A 14,779-nucleotide genomic window follows, 5' to 3' on the forward strand; every position below is an offset into this window, starting at 1 on the left:
TGCTTCCCAGGAAATAATCTAGCCATTATTACCAAATCACCAACCGTCCTTGCCACAGTCCTAGCACCGCAGCATGTACATGAATATGTACCAAGCCGTCACACAGCACACAGAGCACATGAATACTGAGAAAGGTATGATGCAGCAGCAAGCAGTGGTGAACAGCTCAGAGGCTACCAGCACCAAACGACGCAGAGCAAGAGCCACCCATCAGAAATTCAGAAATAATGCACAAGGCAAAAAGTAGGGTCCACGTAGCAACACAAGAGATAATAGACAAATCCCTGCATCTCCATCCTAGGAGGGAGTCAATTGACAATTGCACATTACGCCACCAACCTGGGGGAGTGGCCCCAGAAAGAGCACATGTTATCTAGACGACCATTTTGAATCAGCGACTAAATGACGACAGTAGGCCAACCAACCAAGCCAGAGGAACCAAATGGTAGAAACAAGGCCACCGAATTAGAGACACATATAGAGCCCTATCAATATCAAGGCTGGGCCTCAAGGAGTCCATAAGGGACTGGGGAACTAGAAAGAAGCCCAGCCGCAGAATGACCTGGTTGAGATGGAAACCTCAAAGAACCATAGGTACCCAAAGAACCAGAGGTCAACCAATGACCTGGTTGAGATGGAAACCCAAAGAACCACAGGTACAAAACAGGCCCTGACTTCACCCACCCAACGAGCCAAAGAAACGGACTCCGAAACAATCCTGCCACTGAAAGAAGGCGCAGAGGTTTCTCCTGAATATATGCAAAAGGTGCATCTGCAAAGCCCACAGGACCAATGGTAGACCCCACGCAGGCACATGTGAACACAGACCAGGCATGTGATCTGCTAAACTAAAGGTGAGCCGAGGAGGCCAATGGCAGAAGCAAAGAGAAAACTAAGCACAAACTTGGCTCATGACAGAAGCACTGAAGAACACCAAACCAAGGATGAAAAACCCTCACACAAAAGGCAAGAACGTGCAAGGAACCACACTGTCTGAGATGTAAGCCCTGATAAGAATACCAGGAGGAACTGAGACCAGTGGGTAACACAGGACTACATGACAGAAAGCCAACGGCCCGGATTGAGGAAACAGCCATCACCCAGAAACACCCTCACTGCCAGAACACATGCTGACCAATCGCCAAAGCCCCAGAGAGAAGATAATGCTGTCAATCGCAGTTAAATTAGCCAATGGCTAAAGTATGCTGGCTCCCTTCCCCATGCTGTATGCTGTGATTGGGGGGAAAACGTGAATGTTACAACAGTAGACCAATGAATGAAGGGGACTCGCTGAAAGCCCATATACGTGTATTATATGTATCATTTTTTGTAAAGTCAAGATGTCTTGGCTAATGCCAGATCTAAAAATCAGAATGTGCACAAAGCAGTTGGGTCCCCTACATAAAAAGAGATAATTATTTCGCTGACTGCTTCATATCACCTGCAACTTGTCCACAAACTTGCACCACTCCTTCGTTGTTGCATTCTGATGACAGTGCTGTTTTTCGAGTGCTTTGGCCCATAAGCAGGATCAAAATAATAAGTTATCACAGCATTAAGTGATGGAGGCGGAAGCCTTTCGAGAGCAGGATATAGCGGGCGCTGGCAAGACAGCGCCCGGAAGCTTGCGCTGCTGCTGCTCACAATGTCCTCCATCTCTGTGGCAGAGGGCAATCCCATTGATCATATTCTAGAACATTCCTCAAACGTTATAAAATCAGAAACTCAACTCTCAAACAATACTTTTGTAAAGACGGACTACAAGGAGACTAAATCACTCAAAAAAGGACATTAGGTCATTAAGTGGACAGTTTTTTGTGCATGTTTGTCAGTGCGTCCTGCCACCCGTGTTAATATCGAAGGACAATGCAATTGCGATTTGCAATGATAAAATATTGTAATAATATTTTTTTCTACTACCTCTAACGAAAATATGGTCATCCGTTTGATCAGCGCGGTCACGGAGAAATGCACTTTCTCCAGAATCTTCACTCAGTTACAGCATCTGATGTTGTCCAGATTTCTGGCCCCTAGCGCCCACGTCTGTATTTCAACACTAGACAACTAGAAGTCCAGTCCAGCATCGCTGCAGGTTCGAGTTGAAACCATATCCTGGTATTTTAATAGGAATAACGTGATGTTTTAAAAGCAGCCTCCAAAACGGTGAAATAAAGATGCCTTTCTTCAAAATATTTTTAAACTGTTACTAAACCTTACTGAAAGTGTTTCTACTTTTTGTGCCACGAGATGTCTCCTCCTAGCTGACGTCATAATTGTGAATGAGTTCTATAGCTACGTGCAAGGTGCAACACTCGAAACTCAATAGTATCAGTCAATAGTTCTGGTTTGTGTGTCTGGCAGAATACACAGTGGTAATGTATTTGTCAAGCCATAGGCATAGTCTGTGACGGAAAGGTGATTCATCGCTAAAGTTATACAAGAGTATTCAGTTTAACGTTCTACTAATGTAGGACATATGGGTTGGAATGTTTATCTATGGTTGGTGCAGGAGGGGTGACCTTGAGGAACAGGAAACCTATGTTTGTTCCTGCAGAGACTGAAGGTTTTGTAGATGCGAAGTCTACACCTGAGATTGGAAACTTGCATCACAATGTGTTTGCACCCACTTAAGTGTGTTTGTAGGGCTATATGGATTATTTAAGCACTGGGGTCTCGCTGGTCGAAGTTGATTGACCTGGTTGTGTTGTGACATTTCTTCCTTATGGTACTTCGCCAAAGGCCATACAAAGCATTTGAAAGTGACCAGATGATTTTGAATTTGACCATGCCACTTATGGATGGCCAATTGAGTCTTCCGTAGTCTGTTCCAGTGTGCCATCTTTCTCTCAGTCGAGTGGTGAGCTCAATGGTTGTGTTCTTTACTTTCTGTTGCTGGTCTAAACTGCTCCATTAATAACAATGGGGTTTCCCAGTAAAGCACAAAACGTGGGTATTAATGCAGTAAGCCAACAATGATTCTGCTACTTTCAATCATATAAAAAGACAGCTTACTATCAAATCAGGGCCCCTATAGTGGTATGTTCATTGTATGAAAAGTAAAAATCAATTACAACAAATTAATCCCAGAGCAAGAGAATTCTCCCAAATATTTCTGAAAAAGTATTATTTATAATAGTGCATCCACACACGGAGTATAAACAACATACAATTGATAACATAAATAAATCACATCACATTACAAACATAGGCAAGTGTGAACATTACATGAATATGCACATCACAACACATTACAATATATACATATAAAAAGTATAGTATACAACATCTAGTTTTTTCAAAACAAGTCCTATTCTCAATATGAATCATATGTCAAAGCATGAGAATTGAATTGTGCAGTCACTTCTTAGACATTGATTAGGACGTTTTAATAGACACGTCGACGTTTCGACCCCTCTTTGTGTAGCATAAACTTGATTTGTCAATCTGAGGTCTTCATCAGGACTACATAAAAGTGTGTGCAACCAATTTAATGTGATGAGGCGTCTTCAATAATCAATAAATCAAATGCTGGTTACCGTAAAGGAAATCCAACTTACTTCACCTTCTCAATACTTGTATCACCAATCCAATGTAATTTAACAAACAGGGACACGATCAGGCCATTAGACTCCTTATTGCAGCGTAATAATCACTGGCTCTCGTGCTGTCTAAGTCTCAATACCCTGTATATTTTCTTATACGACCCTCCAGGGTGAATCTTCTACTCAATGCAGATAATCAATCAAATACTTTAATTGCTATACAAATGTGGAATTATTCCACTCTCTATACGTGGCTTCTGACCAAGCGAACCAACCGGGGACACAGAGGCTGCCACCTCTAGTCGAGCCAGACGTAGTGTTTGTCCACCAACTCCGATTACCACAAAACGCCTGTCAGGCCGGTCGGGGGCGCAAACACTGCCACCTCAAACTTCAAACGGTCCCTGCCATCTTACACGTCTGCATTACTGCATGTATGCGAATTGACTCCCTATTTCACCTCCTACTTCCTGTTGGTCTAAAATACTGGTAATACGTTTTGTGGTTATTATGGAACCTAATACTACTATATTGTTCAAAGGGGGGAGAGGAGGAGAGATTCATTGAGAACTCTCAAGAGGCTCATTTAAGATGTGAAGTGGGTGGCCTACCAGGTTGCCAAGTTAGCAGAGGCTCTGGTCTCCCCTTCCGTGTTGGGGGATCACCCATCATAGTTAGAGGTCCCTGCCTCTCTAATGAATTACAATGGGGGGGGGGGCTTTATTTTATTTATTTATTTTATTTGAAAGGTTTTATATATCGCTGGCTAGACCCGGGGGGTTTCAGAACGCTTTACATGAGCAGAAGCAGTACAAGAAACACAGTTGTTCTGGGTTAACAAAAACAAGCAAGTACATCACACCTTAAATTAACAAGCATTGAAAATGCAATAGGTCGCGCCTTTTATTAAGTTAAAGCCATTTTCTTTGCTATACAATCGCATTAGCAAAGCAAATGGCTTTAACTTAATCAAAGGCGAGACCTATTTCATTTTCAATTTAAGGCCCTCTGCACGGTACACAAGGCTCCTTATGTATGTATGTATGTATGTATGTATGTATGTATTATGGAGGTGAGTCAGTGGAGATCCAGAGGCTGTTCTCACGGTACTCTCCCACCCTTAGACCCCCAAAATACGTAGAGAAAGGTGGGGGGGGGGCAGAGTCTATTGTACTGTGCAGCTAAGCTCTGGAACCAAATGCCATCCACCTTGGGGCTCCAACCCAATTGGATGATCTTCAGGAAATCGTTGAAGACTTGGCCGTTCCTGTCAAACTAAACTTCTGAGTATACAGCACAGCATTACAGTCTGTGTGGAGAACATGCCCAAGCCTCCATTCCCTGCCTTAGCACCGATCCACGGTGCTCAGACCACTCACAACGCTGCATTGCAGCACTGTGATTGACTTAGGGGAGGGAGCCTGGCTGCTTCCTGTTCTGGCCCCGGGGAGGAGAGACTGAGATGGTGCGGGAGAGATCCGCGAGCAGGTAAGTTTTCTTCATTTTTTTTACATCCCCGATCAAACCGACCTCTCTCCCCTGGCCCGCCCCGCCACTCCCGATCTGTGCCGGCTGCTACTGGTCAGCAGAACAAAGGTATTTCAGCTATAGACACTCTACACCCTTAGAGCCGATTAGACCATAGTCACATGACGTACACACCCCTTCAGCATCTATCTTCACAGAGAATACTAAAGCTTTAACAAACACGGCAAACCCAATAGGTTTGCCATGCTTGCGTAGAGCTGCACAAAACATCAGGCACCTACGCATGCAGAGCACTTCTACATGAACCTATCTATACAAACCAACATAAAGATATATACGGTCATGCGAACAAGCAAATGTATAGATACATATGCTGCAGGCAGTCTGACATAGTTATACAGATTCACAGAACTACTGATAGGTTTGCAGACAGGCCAATAAACACATAGGCTTCCAGACACAGAGACCAACAGATGCACTAACATTCACACAATATATATGCAAACAGACTAGCAAACATACAGGCACCAATCTGCCGTGACCAACAGATTTACAACCATTTGTATGTACAAACCTACAGTCATGCAAAGCCCTATTTAGTAAGAAGTATAAGGTGATGAACATCAAAGAAGCACAGTGTGATGTGCATTGGAAAGCACTGGATGATGTGCAGCAGAAGAAAACAAACTGAGGAGCATCCGAAAAGCACAGGTGACATGCTCGAGAGAAGCATGGAGTTATATAGCTTTGGGGAGCACTGGGTGGTGTGCCTCAGGGGAGCACTAAGTGTTGTGTATCAAGTGAGCATTGACAGCTTTGTGTGAGGAGAGCACAGATTCATGTGCAGCAGGGGACAAAAGGACATGTATCAAGTGAGCATTGACAGCTTTGTGTGAGGAGAGCACAGATTCATGTGCAGCAGGGGACAAAAGGACATGTATCAAGTGAGCATTGACAGCTTTGTGTGAGGAGAGCACAGATTCATGTGCAGCAGGGGACAAAAGGACATGTATCAAGTGAGCATTGACAGCTTTGTGTGAGGAGAGCACAGATTCATGTGCAGCAGGGGACAAAAGGACATGTATCAAGTGAGCATTAACAGCTGTGTGTGAGGAGAGAACAGATTCATGTGCAGCAGGGGACAAAAGGACATGTTTCAAGTGAGCATTAACACTTTTGTGTGAGGAGAGCACAGATTCATGTGCAGCAGGGGACAAAAGGACATGTATCAAGTGAGCATTGACAGCTTTGTGTGAGGAGAGCACAGATTCATGTGCAGCAGGGGACAAAAGGACATGTATCAAGTGAGCATTGACAGCTTTGTGTGAGGAGAGCACAGATTCATGTGCAGCAGGGGACAAAAGGACATCGTTTCAGTGCAATAAAACCAAGGAAATCTGTAGCACTTGTGATTACACCTCAATCTGTGAAATTTGTACTTTACCAGGTTTACTTTTTTTCTTACACAAAACATACATTTTGGGCATACCGTGTTGTCGATTTCACTTATATTTATATTAAAAAATAAAATAAAATTAATGACGTATTTTTCCATCGACAATTTACAATGGTATAAATGAAATAGCAAATTTGCTACATGAAACGTTTAATTAACTATTCTGGCAAATGCTTTAATTCTGTTTTTACATACCCATTTAGACAAGAAGGGCACATGCAATAAATTGTACTAATGGGTTGTTCAAATAAATACAAATGATATGCTGAAGCATGTCGAAATTGAGGAATTGCTTATCAGGCTGTTCAATAATAATATGCAAATTGACAATGACAACAAATTCTCAAATCGGGAATGGATTCCATGAAGCCAGAATCCATGTTCTCAATGTAAAGGACAGATGGCTCTTTTGCACGGTACAGTAGATAGACTACATTACTGAGTTATCCACGCACAAATCCCGCAATCCCTCATAGCACACAATAGTTCTTTAATCTTATATTGCCAAAATAATGCCGCTTGCCAAACCTAAAAAGGTTGAAGTTAAAAGAAGGAACAGAAAGTCACCACCACTGCAAAGTCATAAATTATGGTCAACAGGTAGGCCACCTGTTAACCACAAGTTATGACTTTGCAGTGGTGGTGACTTTTAGTCATGTGTTAGCACAAGTTTACTAAATCAACGATTCAACTCCCAATCTTATGACTGGACTTTCTGGAAGGGGAAGCCCAGTTCACCTGCAACCATGTTGGTCAAGATCTATTATTCATGTCCTCGCCCTAACTGCTCGTAATAATGGCAATCTTCAGCTCCATGTTCAAAGCCTTTTTCAAAGTTTCTACATCCCGATGGGGCCAGAAACAAATACAGCGATCGAGATTGGGCCCATGCAGGACTATCGCCAAAAATATGGAAGGAATTCCGCATTGAGGAAAAGTCACCTCTATCCTTCTTTGTAAGGCACTGTGCAGGACACAACATTTGAAACCATCCCTTGTCAAAAGTAAGTTTATGGATGCCAATTCTATCACTTTGGACCTTCTAGGTATTCTTTTCCCATTGTGCATCTACTAATGGTAAAAGAGTACAAAGCAGAAACAAGAACTTCATGTAGTAGAGTTGAGGTCAATGCTGTAGGCATTTCAGTGTAAGGCCACATTTTGATCAGCTAGTTAGCCCTCATCGGCTGAAGTAATGTTCTCCTTCAATATGCTTACCGCCTGACCTTACCCGTAGTAATAGAAGTGCTTGCTTAGCAATGCAGGCAGTGCTCACATATGCAGACATGTATCTGATGAAATGTCTAAATAAACAGTAAGCAAAAGTACCATTCCATCACTAAAACATTACAGTGCAATGCAATTTTCATATATGTATTTCTGCCTGGATACACTTGAGTACCTGGCATTTCAGTTCAGTGGAATATCTTGAAGGCACCATGGCACGCAGCACTACTGATCGCAAAAGCTGGGCTGGTAGAAAGCAAGCAGCTAGCAACCTCTTACTCTTCCTTACAAAGGGATGGACAACCAGGAGAACGTTGCGCCACGATTTCTGAGCTGCACCTGACCTAAAAGGTAAAAAGTCAGAATTATATGTCAATAAGCTATTAGTATGAGACAACAACTGGAAAACAGGTACAATTCACATACTGCAATGTATCCTAACACATCAAGAGGCAAAACAGGCAGTGCTGAATTTGTGTCGATGGTTACAGGTGGTGGACACCAGCACTTATTTTTGGAGAAATTGACACATTTTTTCATCATCAGAATTTTACCCAGCTCAAGAAAGAGAAAGGAGGAAAAGGGGAAAGAAGAAGGAAGAGAAAGGAAAACGGTGACAAAGTAGAAACAAGGATGATAAAGAACACGCAAGAGTGAGAAAAAGACAGGGGTAGTGTAGGGAGGTGGATGCAAGAGGCATGAGGTGGAATGAAGATTAGTCATTCTTGATATTCAGTCAGCATTCCCAACAATCGGCAGCGCCAGTGGTGGACTTCTCAGGACAAGTTTGACCCTTGCACTTTTTTTTATTTTCTACAAAATTAACTATGAGAATTTTTTTAGAAGTATGTTGTCACTTATACGCAGCAACTGCCCATGCGGGTAAGCGAGGTGGGTTGGTGGTGGTGGGGGGGGGGGGATTTTAAATGACAACGACAAGGGGAAATTAAATATTTATTTAATATACCCTCTTTGTCGTCTGTCGAAATCCTTCCCCCCCCCACCCCGGCCCCACCGCTCTTACCTGCACGGACCGCGGCTTCTTACACGGTGCACTGGGGTCGACTTTAGACAAGTCACTGCTGAGTTCAATTAAACTACCGTTCTGGAAAGTTCCAGAAGACAGCCCATATAGCACATTCTCACTTCCCAGACAAAGGCATTACAAGAGCTCTTTCAGTATTTTCTAAATCCATTAACATCCACTTCAGCCAAAGCAACACAAATATCGTTAATAGTTTTCAATCTGTTTTAATGGTTTTTGTGCATGAACTTTTGGGGGCTTTTTTACAAGGCCTTTGCACCACCGGTATATCACTTTTTCCCATATTAAAAGTGAGGCAATGGCAGCGCAAGGGGCTTATAAATAAGTGCACACTGCAGGCAGGTCAGATGGAGACGACCTGGAACTAGTTCCTAGGAACTGTTGATCCTCTCCCAGTGGCATTAGGTAAGTTGTTGACACATTTCTGACTGCAGTTCAGGTAACATACCCCTTTTCCCCTTCATACACTCTGGAGTTCTTAATTACAGGTGTGTAGGCCGGAGAGGTGAGACGGACCCCCATTAAAACTGGTCGCAAAAGATCCCCGCACTTCCCGCTGGTGACCTCAGCGTGTTTATCTGCTCACCATGCTGTAAAGAGATCTAATCAATATGTGCTCAATGGCCTGCCAACAAAAGGCGGACAAGCCTACACTTGTTCTAAACAATGATGCCACACAGTCCATCTCATGAATATGCAAGCACTCACACCCTGTTAAATAAACAACACAGCATACATAGAGTGAAAGACAGTCATGGTGTGATGTGTGGGTATAAGGGATAACCTCTCCGGTATATTAACTGCCCAACAACTGAAGATTGTAAGTCGCGCCGATTAACTCAATCAGCAGATTTACGAAGTTTCTTTTCATCCCTCGTGGACCAAGTGTTACCCCATTGACATCGAGATGTTCTTAGTTATTTTTCTCTTTCCGGCCTCAGCTTGTTTATTTCACTTGGGTTTCTTCCCAACCAGTCAACTTAAGTGTGAGTTACAGACACTTGGGAAGGCAGTAAGTTACAAGGAGGTTTGATTGGGGTTTGAGAATCCCTGTTGCTTCCTTCCCCTTTTGTGTTTTGTTGGAAACTTGTGGTTTCAAATGCATTACATATACTTAGACTGGGCTTTGGGGTAGCCCCTTGCCCATGACTGGATGGCTTTGTTGTCTAGTTCAGGTCTCTGCTCTTGGCTCAATGTCATTCATCTTTATTATTGTGTTTGTCCCACTGAGGAGTATGTCGGTCTCAGAATGTTTAGATTGGAAGAGTTTGAACCTTCCACTGCTGACTTGAGAAAACTCTTTTCTTTCCTTTCATCACTACATGGTGGTTCATTTATTCCCTTGTTCCTCCTTCATCTCTGCCTCCCACCTCCCTCTATTGAACCCTCATTCCTCTTTTATAATCCAGCACCCCCGCACACTCTCCATTTTTTTACTCTCACACTCTCCCTGTCCTATGCTGAGCTACTGATCCCTGGCGCTACCTGCTTCTCCAGCCCGTTTAGAATGTTTTTACTACAGGGCCTGACATTCACAAAGTCCTGCCTTGTCTCTTGCTATATTTGTTGAGCCCCTGCACACTTTCATTATTTACATTTATGTACCTTTCTAAAATGGCCATGTTGGAATGCCCACATGCATGCGTTCACACACATCACGACACAGGCACATGCAGGCAAATACATGAGCAGTCAGCTTGGAATGGCTTTTTTATACAAACCAATTGAAGATGGATGCTCATAGGCAAGCGTTTGTGGATCCCTGGTAGCCATTTGACATTAGCTAATGCGATGGAAATAAGAACTGGCAAAGCCTATAGGTTGGTCTTTTACTACAAATACCTATTGGTTTTGTCAATGCTTCACTTTGCTTAATATTTTTGTTGCTGTACAGCAAGAGATGCAACGTGTGAAGGTTCCATAAAACAACATGGTTAGCCTACAAACCCAACCCTTATAGTAGAAAATGACTGCACAACTACAGTTGCCACCTCAGTAATGTTGACACTGCCCAACCTCACCAACACACCATTTTTACTTGCCATCTTCCCAGATGCCCTCAATATCTGAGAGGCCCCTCACTGGTAAAAAATAAGAACCCAATCTGAATCCCTGCGATCTTGGCAATGTATCCACCAGCTATTAATAAGAAAATTAATTAAGAAAGTTAGCACCAACTAGCTGCATAACCAAAGCAAGTACAACACCCTTTCATAGACCTATCAATTTGGTATCAGACCATGGGGAAGCATGGAGACATCAATAATTCAAGTGGCGCTGGACGTCCAGCGCATTACAGACAATGGTGACCCCTATGCAGTCGTCCTAATTTTCTTCTCCACACCATTCGACACTGTTGACCACCAAACATTGCTCATCTCCTACCACACCAAATGTGTTCTGAAGTTACTAGCCTTCAGCAGTTCAGATCATAACTAAGGTTCAGAGCCCAGCTAGTCTAGATGAGGTCCACCAGAGAGCAGCCATACTCTGGGACATGGGGCCTCCTCCAAGTTCTCTCCTCTTACCAGCAGTTTTCAATCTTTTTTTTTTGTTGTTTTTTTTTTAAACCTTTATTATCACTTCACATAAATACAAGCATGGGCCTACAACCATCCCGGCCGGCCGCTAGTCAATTCGTAAGGTCAGCAAAGCAATATAAAAAGATACAGCGGTCCATAGGCCGGGGTCAGGTAAGTATCCAGATACGACTCGTATTTAAGCGTACAGCGCGATAAGCAGGAATTAGGAAGGTTAATTTTACAATGAAGAAAAATAAAACAGAAAAAATATCAGAAGAAGTGCCAGACGGTCACACATGATCCTACAATAGCAACATAAAACAGAAATCCGCAATGAGTGCGAATACACTTGAGGACACGGGGGCAAGGCATACGAGTCAGGACAAATGTAAACAACACATACACGTCATGTCGAATCAGCACCCCAGCCCTTAAAAACAAAACAGATTGTAGGAAACATGAAGATGACGACACCTAGAAAAAGAAAAGGCAAAGGGCCATAGAGACAAAGGAAGAACAAATAAACAACCCTCTTCCCCCTACCCCCCACCCTGCACCCCTGCAGAAGGCTACGGCCTACCCCCCCCAGCAGCGTGCCTATTGCCCTAAAGAAGAGACCCGAAATATAGAAGAAAAAGGAAGAAAAAGGAAAGGAAAAAATATGAAGAAGGGCCATCGATCAGACCACCCGGCCCCCCCTCACCTATCGTGCACAATATAGATCAGAAGCAAAGTCAGAATAGCCACAGTAAGCAAGAATCATAAATTCAATCGGTAACATCCCCGCGGAGTGTCTCTCCAAAACACCGTCGGCCAACAATGTGTTCCATCATATCCTAAACGATATCATCCCTGGCCTTCTCTATCAATAGTACCCACATACGGCCATTCATCAATCGGCATACAGTACAGTGTGGTGGGTCCAACCGAACCGGGCGGTCCGGGAAGCGCCAATACTCCATGGGACTGTAGCCCCCAAATCCCAGCCAGGTACGCATGGCGGAACTCCGTCTGTGGCAGTACCGATACCGGAAACATCCCCCAGGCAGAACAGAGTCTCACCAGCCAGGAGGAGAAGGTCACACAATCCGACAATTGTTGAAACGCCGCCGGGGCAACCCAAACTATGGATCGATGTTGTTTCTTCCGCCGCCGTACAGATAAGGGCCCCGACGAGTCACTCCCAAACACAACAGAGCAATCCAAAGCGGTTTCACGGACCGGGTCTATTGGCGTCTCCACAAACGTAGGCGCAGCTGGAACGTTCATCACTGACGCAAAGGCGGGCACATCGGCGCTTCCTTGTGATTCATCCCTACCCATGTGGAGCGGCGGGACAACAATGGCGGCCATCCCCCTACCCAGATCCTGGGTGTCCCGGATCAGGGTCTTATGCAGAGTTGTTAACGCAGCCAAAACATCTCTGGACGTGGGCTCTCTCTCGTGTCGCCAGACCCCAGGACTCTCTCGCATAGCGGCTTCTCTGCCCGGGTGAGGTGTGCGTACGAGGGCGCTCTCCGCCATCTTAGCTGTTCCGGCCTCGTCCTTCTCCACCTCACCTCGGGACCGGGTCTCACATCAGGGAGGAACAGGATTCACAACGGGAATCTCACAAGCCAAGGCAGGTTTCTCAGCGGAGAGTCACCAAAAGGCTAAAAACTCCGCCGCACCCTGGGGGCCGCACGCTGACTCCGGGCAAAGTCGCTAATGGGCCCGGATACAACACCGGAATGGGGGGCTAAGGATCATGCACCTCCCTCGACCCAGCTGCATCACACTCCCCACATGGTTCTCCGCCAGTTGGGCTGGGTCGGCACTGTCGCCATCGGCAATCAGGTCTTCAGTTCCCTCCGGCCGAGTCCTCACCATCACCAGAGGCCGCTGTTGTTGCAGTCGCAGCTGGCCACTCTCCGCACTCGAGACCCCGGTCCCAGCTCCGTGAAGGCCTCAAAACAGTCGGGGACACTTCAACGGGTCTGCAGCAAGCAGAAGCCTCAGGAGCAAGCGGTAAGTGAAAGTGATCCTTCGCCTACATGTAGATGCCGTTGCAGCTCAGGATAAGTGCCAGGATGTATGTGCGGGGTGAGGAGTCTCACGGAGCCGAGCGGTTACGCAGCCATCTCGATCGCCATCTTGGCTCCTGAGTTTTCAATCTTTACACGGTCACAGCCTATCCAAGTTGACTCCAACTAAGGCCATGTTTACCCACATAGCTAATATGAGCAAATAACACTGGATCCAGGCATTGCTCATCAAAGTTTGATACAAAACCCCAGTGCTCCTATGGGTTTTTCTGATTCACCTGTACCATCTTGGCACCTTGCTGCATCACGTAGAGGGAAGCCGATATTCCGAATGGTGCGAACTCTGGTGGCAGTCATGCTCGAGGGCCGGTCTACCTAAGGAAGTGTGCTCTTACCATTAAACCGCCTATACTAATTACTGAAGAAGGCAAAGTCACAATTTGTGGGTGTGCAATGAATTCCATATGTACCTTTCTCTGTAGCTATGAACAGATTCTCTGGTACAGTGACGTTGTGACCCCCCCCCCCACCAATTCATAGCTTAAGAGGGTGGTGTTTAAAATTATAGTTCTTTATGACCCTGTCCTGGCCGCCTGTCCTGGCTGCAGCTCTGCAGACAAAAGCTATTAAAAAATCAAAAGTAAAGGAAAATGATGAACAACAAAATAATATGGAGTTAACCACAGCAAAGAAATTAAGAGGAAAAGAAAGGGAATGAAAGAGAGAGTGGGAGAGAGGTTTGGAAGGAAGAGCAAAAGGAAGGACATGTAAAAATAAGGAAGGAACCGTGGATGAATGGATCAATGCAAGGGTTAAAGGACAGATGGATGGAAAGGGAAAACAAGTTTTACATGGGTGGGTCAAAGAAAGGCTGGATGAATGAGTGGATGGATGAACAGATGGCTGGATGGAAGGGTGAAAGGATGAATTGGTGGATTGATAAAAGGAGGGAGAATTGGTGGATGGATGAAAAAGAATGGATGGATGAAAGTGTAAAAGAATGGAGGAATGGTGGGAAGTGTGAGTAGACGGTTTCATGCAAGACTGTAATGATAAGAGGCTAGATGGATGGAATGGTGAAAGGATGGATGTATGGGTGGAAACATGAAAAGAGGGATAGATGGATGGATGCATGACAGACAGGCTTAAAGGATGGAGAAATAGATGGACATAAAGGCTGGATTAAGAGACCTTATCTAATGTGGGTAGAGTTTACTCACTTTGCTCAGCTGACGGAATGTACCTTTAAATCCTGCATTCTTACCCAGCAGGGAATAATAACGCAGTCGTTTCAATGACCGTGTTGTGATTCCGCATACCATTACTCCGCAAGTCGGAACAACGACTTGCGGATCGGGGCGCTGGAAGTTGGAATAGTATAATTTACTATTCCAACTCCAGTCTGTGCGGACACTAGGGAAGGTGTTGGATTCTAAATCCAACACCTCCCCGCCCCCCTCCACCCCGCAAGTCGT

At 44.7% G+C, this 14,779-nt stretch overlaps 1 protein-coding gene across 1 annotated transcript in view; it reads right to left on the reverse strand.

Moving 5' to 3' along the window:
* The window catches only part of SGMS2 (sphingomyelin synthase 2), a 282,298-nt gene that overhangs the window by 198,628 nt on the left and 68,891 nt on the right, over nt 1-14,779 (reverse strand). The window contains exon 2 of the mRNA XM_078676597.1: nt 7,889-8,057. The gene's annotated coding sequence lies outside the window, so the exon portion shown is untranslated. The remainder of the gene's footprint in view (nt 1-7,888; nt 8,058-14,779) is intronic.

Source organism: Lissotriton helveticus, chromosome 2_1, assembly GCF_964261635.1.
Source record: "Lissotriton helveticus chromosome 2_1, aLisHel1.1, whole genome shotgun sequence".
Lineage (NCBI taxonomy): Eukaryota > Metazoa > Chordata > Amphibia > Caudata > Salamandridae > Lissotriton > Lissotriton helveticus.